The 16,298-nt window shown below is 38.6% G+C and overlaps 1 pseudogene; it reads right to left on the bottom strand.

The window, feature by feature from the left end:
- The window catches only part of LOC101549170 (pre-mRNA-splicing factor SLU7-like), a 32,168-nt pseudogene extending 16,295 nt beyond the window's left edge, over positions 1-15,873 (bottom strand).
- Positions 15,874-16,298: the final 425 nt, after the last annotated feature.

Genomic DNA, 16,298 nt, shown 5'->3' with positions numbered 1-16,298 from the left:
AATAGTACAAAAATTAAAACTTTCCCCTTAAGTCCAGGAATAAGATGAGGATGCCAGTTTTTGCCACTTCTTTTCAGCACGGTATTGGGAATTTTAGAGAGAAATTAGGCAAGAAATAAATAAAACAGAAATTTGAAAAGGAAGTAAGACACTCTTTTTGGACTAGAGAGATGTTTCAAAGGGATGGAATGCATGCCTGGGAAATGTGAGACATCGAGTTTAATTCTCAGCACCACGTGGAATCCCAGGCACCCAAACACTGCTAGGCGGAGGGACTTAACCATCAGGATCACCTAGCATCAACATGGATAGATCCAAAACTCTCAAGCATAGTCAGGGAGGCCCTGGACCCAACTCCAAAAACACTGTCTCTATTTCAAGATGACAGAGAAAAGCTAGAGATTCCACACACACAAATATTTGGTATAACCAATAAATAAATCCAGTAAGCTGCAGGTTAAAAAAAAAATCAGTATATAAAAATCTCTTGCAATAATGAACACTAATACACAAACTATTGGAAAAGGAAACTGAGAAAGCAATCACATGTATGAAAGTATCTAAACAATTAAAATATCTATGAATACGTTTAATCGAGGAGGTAAAATCCTGTACAACAAACCTATAATGTTGAAACAAATAGATAAAAATAAATCTAAAGATAGTCAATGATGGTTGGTAAAACATTAAGTATCCATACTAAGGATGGCATGCTAAGTGAAGTGAACCAAAAGAAAAATAGTCACTGAATTATCTTTCTCAAATGTGGGATATAAATATGCAAATATGTAAAAGCTTGACAAACTACCAGGAGTTTCCTGCCCACATGGGAGAGCCTCACAAACTCCCCATGGTGTATTCATATGCCCAAACCAGTAATAATGCTGAATCTCATTTCCCTGACTCTGAAAGAGCCTCCAATGTGGCATCGTTGGGAAGGACAAGTAAAGAGAGGCTTCTAAAATCTCAGGGCTAGGACGAATGGAGACGTTACTGAGATCGCTTGAGAAGTTTGATGATCAATGGGATGGTGATGATGTAAAAATATAAAAATAAAGTATTTATGCTCACATACAATATAGATTAATATATGCTTCATGTATAAACATATATTTACAAATATATTGACGTATAGTTATAGATAAATATAAGGTTTATATTAAGTATATAAAATACATATATAAACACACATGCATACGTGTGCATGTATGTATACATACATTATGTACATGTATGCCACATATAAAGCAAGGGATATATATGTGTGTGCATATATATATATATATGTAGCACTGTCATCCTGTTGCTCATCAATTTGCTCGAGCGGCACCAGAAACATCTTCATTGAGAGACTTGTTGTTATTGCTTTTGGTATATCGAATATGCCACAGGTAGCTTGCCAGGCTCTGCTGTGTGGGTAAGTTACTCTCCGTAGCTTGCCAAGTTCTCCAAGAGGGATGGAGGAATCAAACCCGGGTCGGCCACATACAAGGCAAATGCCCTACCTGCTGTGCTATATATAAAGTAAGTAAAGTAAACAATAAAACATCCTAGAAGGGTCCAAGTGTTCAGACAGTTCAACCTATCAGTGATCTGTGGTCTCAAAGGGAAGAAGGAAAAGAGGATCTGAGGTCAGTGGTGGTGTATAAATATATAAACACACATAATATGCTACCTATTTATTGCATAATAGATAATATATTAAAATAAGTAATAAATACAGATTTACTAAAATCATATCAAAACTCCAATGGCATTATTCACTGACAAACACTATTGAAATTTGTACGGAATCACAAAAGTCCACAATTATAAACAAAGTGATCTGAAGTAATGCTTTACTTCATGATTTCAAACTTTATTATAAAATGAAAGCCATTGAAATAATTTTATATTAAAATAAAATAAAAGAAGATATAGTATAGAAGGATTAGTGCTTGCTTTGCACCCTCCTGTCTCCGGTGCAACTGGACTCCATGTGGGTCCCTAAGCCCCACCAGGAATAAGCTCTGAGCAACACCAGCCATGGCCCCCAAACAAAAACGACAATAATAAAAGAAACAAATATTAGATCAAGGATCACGGGAACAGAATGGAGAGACCAGAAATAATCCCATTAAATATATGGTCAATTGATTTTTAACAAAGGAGCCAAGACTTTGTTAAATCTCTTCAGTGAATGGTGGCTAAAAATGGGCCACCAAATACACCCTCCACAAAAACTCACACAAAAAGTATTGGGGACTGGAAGACTTCTGTGTTAAGACCTAAAATCATAAAATTCAAAGAAGACAGCATAGGCCTAAAATACTTTGATATTGGCCGTAATTTCTTTGGATTAGACACCATAAGGAAAGATAGCAAAAGCATAAATACAAAAGTAGGATTCTATTAGGTTAAATAGAAAAAAAAATAGGAAATCTTCTGCCCAGCCCAGAGAATTCTTAACAATATAAAGCATTCACCTTCAGAACAGGAGAATTTTTTTACTAATACATCTAAAAAGAGGGTAGTACTCAACATAGCAAAAGTCAATAAATTCCATACAAAATCCAAACATTTAAAAGTAGGCAGAACGTTTGAGTAGACACTATGCCAAAGACAATTAGAGGTGATCAACAGGAATGATTATGAAAACTGTTCATCATGTTATCATTAGGAAAATGCAATGAAAAGCACAAGGAGGTGTCACCGGATGTGTCTTGAAAAATAAATATTATTTTTAAAAAGAACAAGAAATATTTTTTGGTGGGAATATGAAAAATAGGTATCAATTGCACTTTCCATGAAAATGTATATTTTGTAGCTACCAGTTATTGTGTGATACCTATGCTCATCAAAATATTAACAATAGAAATATTCCCTGATCCAGAAATTTTACTTCTGCCTCTCTTTTTCCCCCTCAAGGGAAGAAAAAGTATCTATGGAGATATCCCTCATGTTTACAATAGCCAAGACATAGGGATTTTCCTAGTATACATCCATGATTGATGGATCAGGTGTACATTATCTACTAAAGGAAAAACGAGTGCTGTCTTATCTCATTTATAGTGGATTCTAAAACAAACAAAAGCTTGATCTTATTGATGCAGAGGATAGGTTGAGGGTTGCCAGTGCTGGCTCAATTAAATTGGTTAAGATAGTCAGAAGGTAAAACCTTCAATATAGAAGTCAAGGAGTTCAACTTGGTGGAAGCCACAGGTGTAAGAATGCACTGAGAAGCATAGAAGAATTAGAGTTTATGCCAGCATTCACTGAGAGAATTATAAGCAGAGGAAACATTTATTAGTAAAGTAGGGTGCTTGCAAAGAATAAACACATTCAATGCTTGTTTATCCTTTCCCCTTTAGTAAAAAGTAATACTTTCTTTTGAAAAGACTAGCCTCGTGCATGGTTCGGAATTGTCTACCTTTTTCTTGAATGTAAGTCCCCACTTGTGAAACGCTGTGTGTATGACTGAGGTCTGGGTGTCAGGCATGGGATAGTTTTTCTTAGTGTTCAGATGGTGCCTGCATCCTACTGATAAGTATTTTGCTGAGTAGCTCTTCATTAGCATGTGGGCCTTATCTCAGGGGAACAAAAATAAGCTGAACCACGGAGGAGGGGCGAGAGCAGGGACTTATCTAACCATTGTGGTCGCCTGAGAAATTTATGACTTTCATCTCTAAGTTCTTATACTTGTGCCTGGGAAAAAAGAATCTGTTGAAGAGTGACATTTTTCAACGGGGGCAATCCTGCGCCTCAAAATAGAGGTTTTGCTCTCCAACTTCCATCAATTATCACATGGTGACAAGAGTTAGTAACACTGCATAGCATACTTGGAAACTGCTATAGAAGTTCATTTTAAAAGTTCTCCCAAGAAAAGCATATTGCAGCTCTAGTGTAACACATTAACTGGAGTTATTGTGGGGACCACATAGTGCTGAATAGAATTATATAATAATCATGTTTAACATCTGAGACTGATGTTTATGCAAATTATATATAAATAAAACATTCCCATGTAATTAAGCTGTGGATGTTTGTGTTCTGGTATGTAATCGCATGGGAAAACATTGACATACAATGGACCATCCTAGAGGTTTTCTGTCATGCATTAAAGAACTATTTTATTTTTTGCACTGCAATGAACAGATTTGTTTTCATGTACTAGTCTTTATCTAAACACAAGAACCACTAAAATGGATTGGGAAATATTCAAGAAATAAATAAGACCCATGTTTGCTCTTTATGTCGCATTATTAAGAAATATTTTTCCTTTTCACTCTTGATAAGAATATCCATATGTAGAGGACCAGAGACATACAACAGTGGAATGGGTAAAGAGTAAGAGTAAGGAGCCAAGAATAAATCCTGAGTACCTATCATGTGGGAAATATTAAAACAAACAAATAAACAAAACCAACTTGTGTACCATCTGTATATTTTTTGTCTCTCCTAAAGTAATTTTACCTCTTCCCCTGTCTACTATTATTAATAGCATCATTCATTTGGGGGCTTTGGTATACGATACTTCTCTAGTCACCTAACTTTTACTCTTTTTTTTCTTAGTCATTTTCTCATGAGTTTTGGTCAACTCACAGTTCTTCGTGGGTCTCAGAAACATGACAGTCTAGGGAGGAACATGCTGGTGATAGCAGATAGCAGCAGTTAAAGTATCAAGTAACTTTAAAAAAGTACTGATATTTACTTAAGAGAAGCCATATTATATAGATAGATGTAAAAGTTTAAATTTTTTGTTTTGGGGCCACACGTGGTCGTGTTCAGGCCTTACTCCTGGCTCTGCATTCACTGATCACTGCTGAAGACTCAGGGGACAATATAGCGTTCTGGGGAATTGAACACCGATTGGCTCCATGCAAGGTAAGCACTCTACCTATTGGATTATCACTCCCACCCCCACAAATGTCTAAATTGAAAGAAAGGTGATACTCATGAGACTTTCAAATACAGACATTTGAAATGAAGAATATTTAGTAAACACGGTATTAACTTGACTTCTACTATGACCATCAGGGTAGTATTTTCCTTGGTTATGTTTAGAAATATGATATTTCAAGGAACATATAGAAAGCCCTACATTCTATTTAAACATTTCAACAATTTGCTTTAAATATGCAGTGAAGTATTTTTGCTGTTTATTGGGAAGTAGGAGAGTAGTGGACCGCAATTGGCAGTGCTCAGAGTTTAGTCCTGACTATATACTCAGAGGATCGCTCTAAGTAATGCTCAGGGGATCATATGGGGTGCTGGATATGGAACTCAGTCTATCGCAAGTAAGGCAAGTGCCCAGCCCACTGTACTATCTCCAGCCCTCCTGAGCAGTTTTTGCAAATAACCTTTTCTCTGACAAAATAATATATTTTTTTCACCTCACTCAAAACATACCTGTCTTCAAGAGCATTTTCATTTTAATTGTTTAAAAAAGCTTTGTTAAACATATTCTGAAATATTTCCTCACTATGTTCCCAGAATATAGATACTCTAATGGAATCTCACAGGTACTAAATGGAATCTCTCACGTCACTGAGAAATGCCTTAGACATCTTACTTGCATTGATGCTGTGTGACTCACCCTTTCTGTGTCTTATTTCTCAACTAGACAAAAGTGCATAATTTGGGAGACTGTATGTGTTGCAAAAAAAAAAAAAAAAAACTAACTTGCAAGGAGAGACAAGCTCTGCATTCCCTTAGTGATCTTTAGAAAGTGATAAACGCTAAGCCTCAATGCCCTCTTACGTAATGATTAAATAGGATATCTACCTTTACTGGACTAGAGCGATAGTACAGCAGGTAGGGCATTTTCCTTGCACGCAGCAGACCAGAGTTGGATTCCTCTGTCCCTCTCAGAGAGTCCTGCAAGTTACTTAGAATATCCTACCCACATGGCAGAGCCTGGCAAGCTACCCGTGGTGTATTCGATATGCCATAAACAGTTACAAGTCTCACAATGGAGACATTTCTGGTGCCCACTTGAGCAAATCGATGAACAATGAGAGGACAGTGCTGCAGTGCATCTACCTTTACAATTACAAGAGGTAAGAAGGAAGCAATGGTGATCATGCTCATGGTTTTTTGAGATCTGTGATCATACCTGATGTTCTTTTCTGTACTGCTTCCGTTTGTGTCTTGCCATTTCCTTTGGAACTCCAGTAAAATCTGGGTATTGATTTTACTTAAAAAAAAGAAAAAAGGAAATGTAGCTTACTACAGCATGGCATACGGATATTTTGACATATAATGTGAGAAGCAGCATCCCCACGCTACTGAGTGTTAGAAGCAGCGTGAACACCGCCGCTAGTTTGCTCGTGCCCATCACCCAGCGATGGAGTACATTGAGGAGCTCAAAACCATTAAGCAGCCAATGAGGAACGAGGCAGAACATTAAACAAATTTAGGTTTTGCCAGCAGTACTTTGAGTCTCCAACCAGAGGACAAATTACAAGTATTCTCACTGCTGAAAGAACTTGAAGTCCTGTCGTTGTCTTTTAAGGCTCATTTATTCACACAAGCCTCACAATCAATGATAATCCTATTGTAGGGAGAGGGATGTAGATCTTCAAAAGCGGAAACTTATTCAAATGCAAACGCGAGTGCAGTTTTGCCTTAGGCAAAGCGGAGATCTTGATTCAGCTCAGGCGGCTCACTCCCACATTAGATTATTTCTCCTTGTGCTCGAGATACTCAGGGAGAAGAAGAGAAGGAAGAGGCTGAGGACAGACCTAATTAGAATGCGGAGGAAAAGTATTCGGATTGGGGGTTCAGTTATTTCAAGCAGCAGGCGTTGTCCTGGATGCAAACACAGGAGAGTTTTCTCCTCCGTTCCACCCTCATGACCTGGGAAAATCAATTATTTGACAATTAATAGGCAAACCCAGGGCTGATCAGCAGAAGGTATTGACAGGTTGTGACGAGATACCCAACTGCAGCTATTTTTCACCTCCCTTTTCTGGCACTGATTATAGTGGAATTTAATTTCAATGTTCAGAACAGAAAGAAATTATATGTTTGGATGGGAAATAAACGTGGAAAAGTACACTCTCCTGTATTTAAGGTGATTTTTCAGCACACATCACACAAGACTGCAATAAACGTAAATACATCCTTTTCTTCTAATGTATGCCTGAGGTTAAACAGTCAGAATCTATTCTTTAGGAAAGATCCTGTTTTGCTTTGTTGTTGTTTTTTTTTTAAGTAAAACTGAGTTATTCCAAGCATCATACATTTCTGAAATATAGGCTTGGCCTTAAGATCAAAAGGAATAAACATTTTGATGGGACTGTGGAAAAGGTTAATATGATCTTGGACTGGTGAATGTTATGGCACAATTGATGGTGGATGAACGAGATGACCTCTGGGTACTGTGATTTCATGGCTGGAGAAGAGGGAAGTGACATCATTGTTATTAATAGGTCAGGAATGGCTGAAAATGCCAATGTTGTCTAAGCTGTACATGAGTGAAGAATTTCTTTGTTCAGTAAAACTGCTGTGTGCAGTCAGAGGTGGTTAACATACATAGCAGATTCTGGAAACCTGAGCTCTATTCTGCATTGGTTCCTAACAAGCGATGTGACCCCAGTGGCTCAATTAACCTCTCCCTATTCCTTTCCTTGCATAGCAAATGCGCATAACAATACCTGCCTTTCTAACTTTCAGGATTGTTTTCCTATCAACTGAGATAAAACATGAGGAAATGTTTTGGACCGCATTGTGTAGCATACAAATGGAAGTTAATAATCATTGCTAATTCTGTTTATGACTCCCTTTCAAAGGCTGTCCTTGCTTAGAATGACTCATTCTTCTCTCCTTGCAATTACTTCAGCGGATTATGTGTTCATTCTCTCCATCCCCTCCCCAGCATCCTCTAGCTCCAGCACACAACACTGACTACAGATTTCTCACCCATCTCTACACTTTTTTATATATTGTTCTGTGTCTGGACCAGTCCAATTCACCTATTCAGAAGTTGTTTGTGAATATCATATTATTCATTAGATAGATTTTCTCAGCTTAATAGAATCAAGGTAGTAAAAGAGCCTACATTTCACAATGAACTGTTTCCCCAGAGCTTGTATTTAGTCATGTGGTGATGTAATTCTCTGAGTGTACCTGTTCATACACAATATTCATAAAGTTTTTTTTTATGAAATTGAACATGTTATGTGAATTTCATGAAGAGACATGAGCCTTATTTAGCTAATAAGTCAGTATCACATGATTAGAAGTTTGATGCTTTTTTTTTCTACATTCAGTCCCTTGCTAGCACTTACAAAAAAAAATAAAAGGCTAGAACCAATGCCTTATTGTTTATAATATTGGAATTGGGAAACTTCAAACCCTGTCTATATCAATTTCTGTGTCTCTTTTTTGAGTGAGCGCCATCTAGTTATATAACCTCTAGGAAATTTCATGTGTCTAACTGAAGTAGATATCTTCCATCACGAAACAGGGCATGATCAACTCTTGCCCATAAGACTCTTGTCTAGCTAAATATTCAATATTTTGGATAAAACATGCATTCCATTCAACTCCATTGCTTATCCTTTGAGAACCTGACCATTCCACCAGAGCACATACCTGTTTACCTGTCTCTGATGTGAGTGGCCGGGCATGGATGATGAAAATAGCTGTTGAGTGAGTTTGATCCCATAACTAGAAATTAGAATGGGAAACCACAGAAGCCGCCTGCTGTTATTGGTCATGAAGACTTTGTTCCTCACACAAACGTCACTTCAGATGGCAGTTACCCATTCTCCCTCAGAGCTTTCACACAGGTGGTCCCAAGGAATCCTCAGTAATATGTAGCATGTGTACCACAATCCTGTGCAAGAAGCTTTATCTAAGCACTTTGTAACTATGAGGAGAGAACAGTTGTTTCTTAAACAATAAATAGTCCCATGTTTATTGGTAAGTGGTTTTCAATTTCCAACCTTTGGCTACCATCACTGTCACTGTCACTGTCATCCCGTTGCTCATTGATTTGTTTGAGCGGGCACCAGTAACGTCTCTCATTGTGAGATTTATTGTTACTATTTTTGGCATATCCAATATGCCACGGGCGAGATACTCTCTTGCAGCTGCATTCCCAGCTGCAAGGCGAAGAGGGGATTCCGGGCTGCCAGGGTGGACGTGACAAGGATTCTCCTTTTCTCCTAAAACTCATGCAGAGGTGAAGCTATGATTCCCGCACCCATCTGCTCTTCATGGCTTTTCCAGCGTTTAGAGGCCACCTGTACAGTTTGACTACCGACCCTTGCTACATCTTCAGTGCCAGAAGAAAACTTTGTTCTCTGTTCTCTTCTTTGCCACTCCTTTCCTCTGGCGATTTTCTTATAGGAAATTACCATTAGCTCTAATTTCCGAGCTGATTTTCCCAGCAGAGATTCACCCCAAGTGTTTCATTTCATTTGGAGACAGTAAGGCCCTATTCCTTTCGGTCTTCAAATAAAATTAAATGCATTATACCACACGATGTAAAGTTGGACTAAGAGCTGTTCCTTAGGCTATAAAACCTGATTATTTCAAAACTCCAGGGATCCATATTTTTCATCCCTCACTGAGTCGCACAGCCTAAAATTCCCTGTCTGGGATTGGTGCCACACAGTCACATCTCTGATGGTGCTAGAGACAACGGAAGAACTATCTTCTTGGGTACTAGAGAATTTTATCTTGATCGTTCCAAGAGATACCTGAATGAATATGGATCCTCTTAGCAAAGGTGACAGCTTTTTTAGAACCAACAGCAGTAGACTGCCATAGCTGCAAACCAATTTTGTTTTGGGGCTACACCTGGCCATGCTCAAGGACCATACCTGACTCTCTCTCTTTGTGCTCAGGGATGATGCCTGGAGGTGCTCAGGGAATCATGGGGTTCTGGGATTGCACCCAGTTCAGCCACATGCATGGCAAGCACCCAACCTGCTATACTATTTTTCTGGCCACAACAAAATACATTTTGTGATGTTTCATTGATGGTTACCACAGAATTTGCATTACCAGTGTAGGCTCTGAACACATTCTAAAAATGGAAGGATGAGTGTGTCTGAAGATAATTCATAAGTATTTTAGCAGCACATATTCTAGTCTTATACCTGTCAGGTAGGACTTGTCCTATTTTAAAACTCATTGGTAAATTGTAGAATTTTTCAAATAATCTCTGGAACAAGACCAGTCTCCATTTTCTTATACTTCCAGCAAATCTTCTGACAGATAGATAGATAGATAGATAGATATGTCAGAAGATGAATGCATATACATACATATATTCATCTTTGGACAGTCTTTTTTTACTGTAAATCTAGAAGCTAAAAAGAATAGATAATAACCATCCTTCATCAACTACTATTACTTTTACCATCAAACATCATTTATTGGAATAAGATAAAAAAAATCCAAAAAAAGTTAGGAGATGGTTAATTTTGTATACTAGTTAACACTGGAAACCTGATATTTGTTCAAACGTTGCTCTAAGTGTTTGAATGAAGTTATTTTTTAGGTGAGAACAAACAAAATAATATAGTGTAACTAAAGCTATGACTTCTTAATTCGGTGGGGCTTCATCCCATAAACTAAAGACATTCAGAGAAAATGGCTTATAAATCAAGGAGTCTATCCCATTTAAAATAGTATATAGAAACACCAAGTCTCTAGTAGTAAGCTTAACACAAGACACAAAAGATCCATACAATGATAACTTTAAATCACTTAGAAAGAGATAGAAGAAGACCTCAAGAAGTCGGAAAATATCCTATGCTCATGAATTGGAAGAATCAATATTATTAAATGACTATCCTAACTAAGTTACTATAGTAATTCGATGCAATTACCTCCAAATGCAGATGACATTCAGGATCTGGAAAAAATCAATAATAAAGTTTGTATGTAATCATGTATATAAATATATATACATATATATACACACACATACATACATACATACAACATGGAGTACTATGCAGCTGCAAAGAATGATGAAATACTGCAATTTGCTGCAACAAGGTTGTAATACTTCATGCTGAGCTAAGTAAACCAGAATAAAGCCAAGCACAGTATGATCTCACTTATGTGTTGAATATAGACTAATGAATGAGCAACTGTGTAGGATAACATTAGATTGTCCTTTTTCCTGGTCTCAGGAAGCTTGGGTTTGTTGGATTGCACCCATTCACAGTGCTCCTGTGGCACTCTCATTCCTCTGTGCTTATCTTTAACTTCTCTATGTTCTGCTTTCTCTACCAGTTAATCACTTATTTCCCCTAAGCGGTGCCTATGACTTGCAAAGTCAAATTCCTCAGAAATCTCTGATTTTATATTTGTAAGTGAAATATTGCTTTTCTCCTTCCCTTATGTTCTTTATATTGTTTACTTCAGAGCAATGGTCTTTTTTTTATATAGATACAGAAAGACAGTTAATTCTATATTTTCATTTCTTGGGAGTTAATTGACTCCAAATAATATTCACTCCTGGGCATCCATTTGCTCAACTTATGCCTCTGTTGCCCTTAGTTCCTAGGATCCCAAAAGCAGTGTCCTGGTCAGGGATTGGATGGACCCAAGACAAGCTGTGAGTTATGCTGGCATTGAAACAGGCTAGGCCAAGCACCACAATACTTAACTATAAGTTAAAAGCATGGTCATGGACAAATTCTGTCATGGTCCAAAGAGTAACAATTGAATTACATTAGGAAGACCCCCAACTGAATTAGGCTTAGGAAAGACTAATCTGGCCTGAGCACTGTAGTCTGGGGTCTATAGGAAGATGTCCCCAGGAGAGCTATCCTTAATGTATCTCTTACTGTGTCCATAAAAAATGACTGTATCACTGTCATCCAGCTGCTCATCGATTTGCTCAAGCGAGCACCAGTAACGTCTCCACTGTGAGACTTGTTGTTACTGTTTTTGGCATATTGAATAAGCCATGGTAGCTTGCCAGGCTCTGCTGCGTGGATGAGATACTCTCGGTAGCTTTCCGGGCTCTCCAAGAGGAGCGGAGGAATCGAACCCCGGGTCGGCCACAGCAAGGCAAATGCCGTACCTGCTGTGCTATGTCTCCAGCCCATTCTTTCTATAATTATTTGTAAAACTATTGAGAGCCTTCTTGGTGGTAGCAATTATGGGTAGTCTTCACTTTTTCTATTTTACTTTTTGAGTGATTTTAATTGTTTCCAATTGGCTTATATGTCACTTTTTAAATAAAAGAAAATGGCAATAAAAAGATGCGGCATATTATTAAAAGACGCAGGAAGCAACAGAACTAGTGAGGCCCTGTCAGCTTCTGAGTGCAAAGGGAAAGTGAATGAATTTGAGGTCCAGATTTCCAAATAGCGTTCAGTTATGCATGAAGGGATTATGGTAATCAAAACAGAAAAAAATAAAGTTAGCATTTTGAGAACTAAACATGTTTAATTTTCCTACCTGCAGTTTAATTTAATGGTGTGTTCTAATAAATAACAAATGATGGAGACTCAACTGAAAAAGGTTTAGGGATTAGGGAGTATTTCATAGTCTGGGAACTCTGAAGTGCTCAAGAGTCAAGCTGGAGGGAAGGCAGGAATATAGCAGAAGCTTGGGAGCAAATGGAACGGGCAATGAAAGAGCCCATGGTATTCTCTTCTTCTTTTTGCAGTGTGCTTATTTTCTCTCCTCTAGCCTGGTCTCCCTTGAAAACCCAAGTAGCATGGCCCTGTGCAATTACATTCTGAGACCCCACACCCGCAGCTTCCCTACTGTAGAGTGTCTAAAGCTCATCTCTGGATGAGAAAGGCTCAAGAAACAATGAACTCAGATGAACCAAATCAACCATGTCAAAGAGAGAAAATGACATATGATTGTTAAATTCAGCTGGAACTCTGTGGCTGGTATGGCCAGGTGACCTGTTTTCAGAAGGAATACTCCAGGAGGAATTTACTCTTCCAAATAATAATATAATTCAACTTCGAATCTTGATCACACCTTCAGTTTTTCTCTAACAGTATGCTATATAATTTACCTCAACTGCACCTCTGCCACACAACACTTTTTATGAGTACGGTGTGGTAGAGTAATATTAAGAATTAGAATTAAGGGGCTGGAGAAATAGCACAGTGGGGAGGGCATTTGCCTTGCACACGGCCGATCCGGGTTTGATTCCCAGCATCCCATAGGGTCCCACGAGCACCGCCAGGAGTAATTCCTGAGTGCAGTGCCAGGAGTAACCCCAGTGCATCGCCGGGTGTGAACAAAAAAGGCAAAAAAAAAAAAAAGAATTAGAATTAAGATGAATGTTTCAATGGCTGTTGGACTAAGGAAAGGAGAAGACACACCCCTGGATGGAATTTGGCCCCTGCCCTGACACATATCCTAGCTGCAGGAGATCTTTGTCTTATCTTGGAAGAGCTTCCCTCTGAAGGAAGGGCTTTCCTATGTTGATTGTGCTACCTGACCTTAGTGTAGTTGTCACCTAGGACAAGACTAAGGCTGTGAGACGGTACGGTACGTGGGGAGACTAGCATGGGAGACAGGAGGAGACAAGAATGAGGGGTGGCGTGAGACTGGAACAGGCGTGCGGGGAGAATGGAACAAAGGCAACTGATCACCAACCAGCCTGGCAGCCCTGTTTCCTCCTCATGCGTGTCTTAGTGGTGGCTGGAGACCTGGGTGGGAGAAGCGGGCTCAAGGCCACCGAGTGCACCGAGCGCAAGAGAGACCACTCCACCACTGCCAACATGATCACTCATTCATTTTGTGATTACACAGAAATGTATTGTAGTAAAAGGGGGATATTTTGATCCTCTTCTTCAACCCCAATATTTAGGGAGGAGACAGACAGAAGAAAAGAAATAAAGGGGAGAAGACAGGAACAAGAAGAAAGAGGTTAACCGGCATCAGGGCTTCAGTTATACCAGGGATGTGAGTGAGGGGTATAGTCACATACCCAAATCACAGGTCCAACAGAACTGAAAACGTGAGATCTAAGTGGCAACTGTTGAAACTATGCGATGTGCCTGTCAAGGTGACAGATGGGGATGGAGTGAGGGTTGGGATGGAGAGGGACTCTGGGAACACTGGTAGAGGAAAGGTAACACTGGTGGAGGGATTGGTGTTGAATTATTGTATGCCTAAATGCAACTATCGGTAACTTTGTCAAGCACAGTTCTTTAATAAAAATAAAGGAAGAAAAAAAGAAGAAGACCTTTATACCTGGTAAATAGAGGAAGTAAAGGTGGTATTTGCACTGGGGAAAAAGAAAAAAGAGGAAGAGAAGAAAACGCCTGACTTCCCCGGAGGAAGAGGGCCTTTTGTCAATAGATGATCTTTGGACTTAAACTGGAATATTGACTGTTTCAGGAAACTCCAGCCTGCCAGCTTCTGTGAAGGGGTTGAAATTGCCAGCTAGTATTTTTCTTCAAGTCAATTTCTTAAAGTATCTTAACATAACTAAAATAAAATTCTTAAAAATAATATTCACCCTCATCGCTAGAAGTCCAATGAGCTATCCATTAGGCATTTGCCTTGCACATGGACAACCCAGGTTCGATTCCTTCGTCCCTCTCAGAGAGCCCAACAAGCTTCTGAGAGTATCCCACCCACACGACAGAGACAGGCAAGCTACCTGCAGCTTATTGAATATACCAAATAATAGTAACACAAGTCTCACAAGGGAGACGTTACTGGTGCCCACTCAAGCAAATCGATCAACAATGGGAAGATAGTGCTACAGTGCTACAATATTCACCCACACTCTCAGTCATTCCCTTTGTATATGCCTCCAATGTGTTTATTTCTCTGGAGATCCCTAATTATGGTCAGGTTATTTCAGAATTTTCCACAGATAAGAGAGTATATTTATAGTTTATTGAAATCATGCTCTTTATTAAATTGGAAGGTTTGCAGTCCTTGAAAATGTGTGCATCCTCACAGAAGCCTCTCTGTTCTTTTTTTGTTCTACCACTTAGCTTACCTTCCTTACTATATGCTAGAGCTTATTATATTCCATTCATTAAAATATAAATATGGTACAAAATCTCTACTCTCTAACAGTGGGCTTTTATGTCTAGAGTCCTTCCCTAGTTTATTCATTCAAACATTATCTTCCCAACTCTTTCAAAAGGGTTTCAGGTAAAAATGGACGGTTCTAGCCATAAGCAAGTTTGAAAGTAGATCATTTAATTTTAATTCATTCTTTTTATTGCTAATAGATCTGAACAGATTCATCTTTTCACTAAGTGACCTTTTGGAAAATGCAGCTAGCCAAATGATTTTTACATAATTTGGGTCAGGAGAAATGTAGTCTAATTCTGTATTGAGAGAAGTCGTGTTGGCAAGCATTGGCTGGTCTTTTCCAAGGATCAGACTCCCCACGGTTAATTCTGGATGTATGCCCACAAGCAGGCAAGCAGACCCAGCAAAGTTGATTTCAGGTCCGTCTTTTCTGTTGTCTAAAAAGGATGGAGTTGAGCTTCTTCTAATTTTAATCACTCTTCTGATAAAGAGCATAGCAATGCATATTGGCTCTATTTCTACAAACATTAAGTCCATCTGAGATACTGTCATCTGTTCTCTTACAAAGGTTCTACTGAAAGGCATGTCTGATTGGACATAGACATCGAATTATTCTGTGTTCTACACAGATAGATCTCTGTCTCTCATATGCATGTGAGTACAGCAATGCGCTATTGTCATAGACAGAAAACTATTATGTATGCCTGTGCACACACATGCACCATGCCATACTGTGCTCAAATCTTACTCCTGACTCTGTGCTCAAGAATCACTCCTGTTCTTGCACCATATGTGGTACAGGGACCAAACCTGGTCTTATTCTAGCCAGGCCAGTGACTTACCTGTTGTAGATGTTCTCTCTCTATCCACTAGAACTTTCTTTTCTGTGGTCATGATATCATTTTATTAGCTTCTGATTCTTTCTACCATCATTATCTATCATATCTATCATGGTATCTAATGAATTGTACAGCTTTGGTGTAATCAAAACCAACCATTGCTTACACACTCTGAAGCTCATCTTGGTCTTTGTCTCATTTACCAGTGAACACAAGGCCATTGACTTTACAGCCATTTTTAGTGAAAAATTCAAGGAATGTCCTTCTTTAGCTAATAATGCAATAATTCCTCCCTACTCCTCATTACTACTTGTTCTAAAATTAAGTCTCTTCTGATCACAATCAAATATTTTAAATTAAAACTTTACTTTAAAAACAGTTTCAGGTTCATGGTAAAATGAGTGGGGAATTAGAGAATTCCTACATTCTCATGTCCCCAGCCAACCATCACATTCCCCACTTCCAACATGCCCCACAAAA

The sequence above is a fragment of the Sorex araneus genome, chromosome 1 (assembly GCF_027595985.1).
Source record: "Sorex araneus isolate mSorAra2 chromosome 1, mSorAra2.pri, whole genome shotgun sequence".
Classification (NCBI taxonomy): domain Eukaryota; kingdom Metazoa; phylum Chordata; class Mammalia; order Eulipotyphla; family Soricidae; genus Sorex; species Sorex araneus.
Note: the sequence above shows the minus strand (reverse complement) of the source record. Positions and strands in the feature narration are given on the sequence as shown.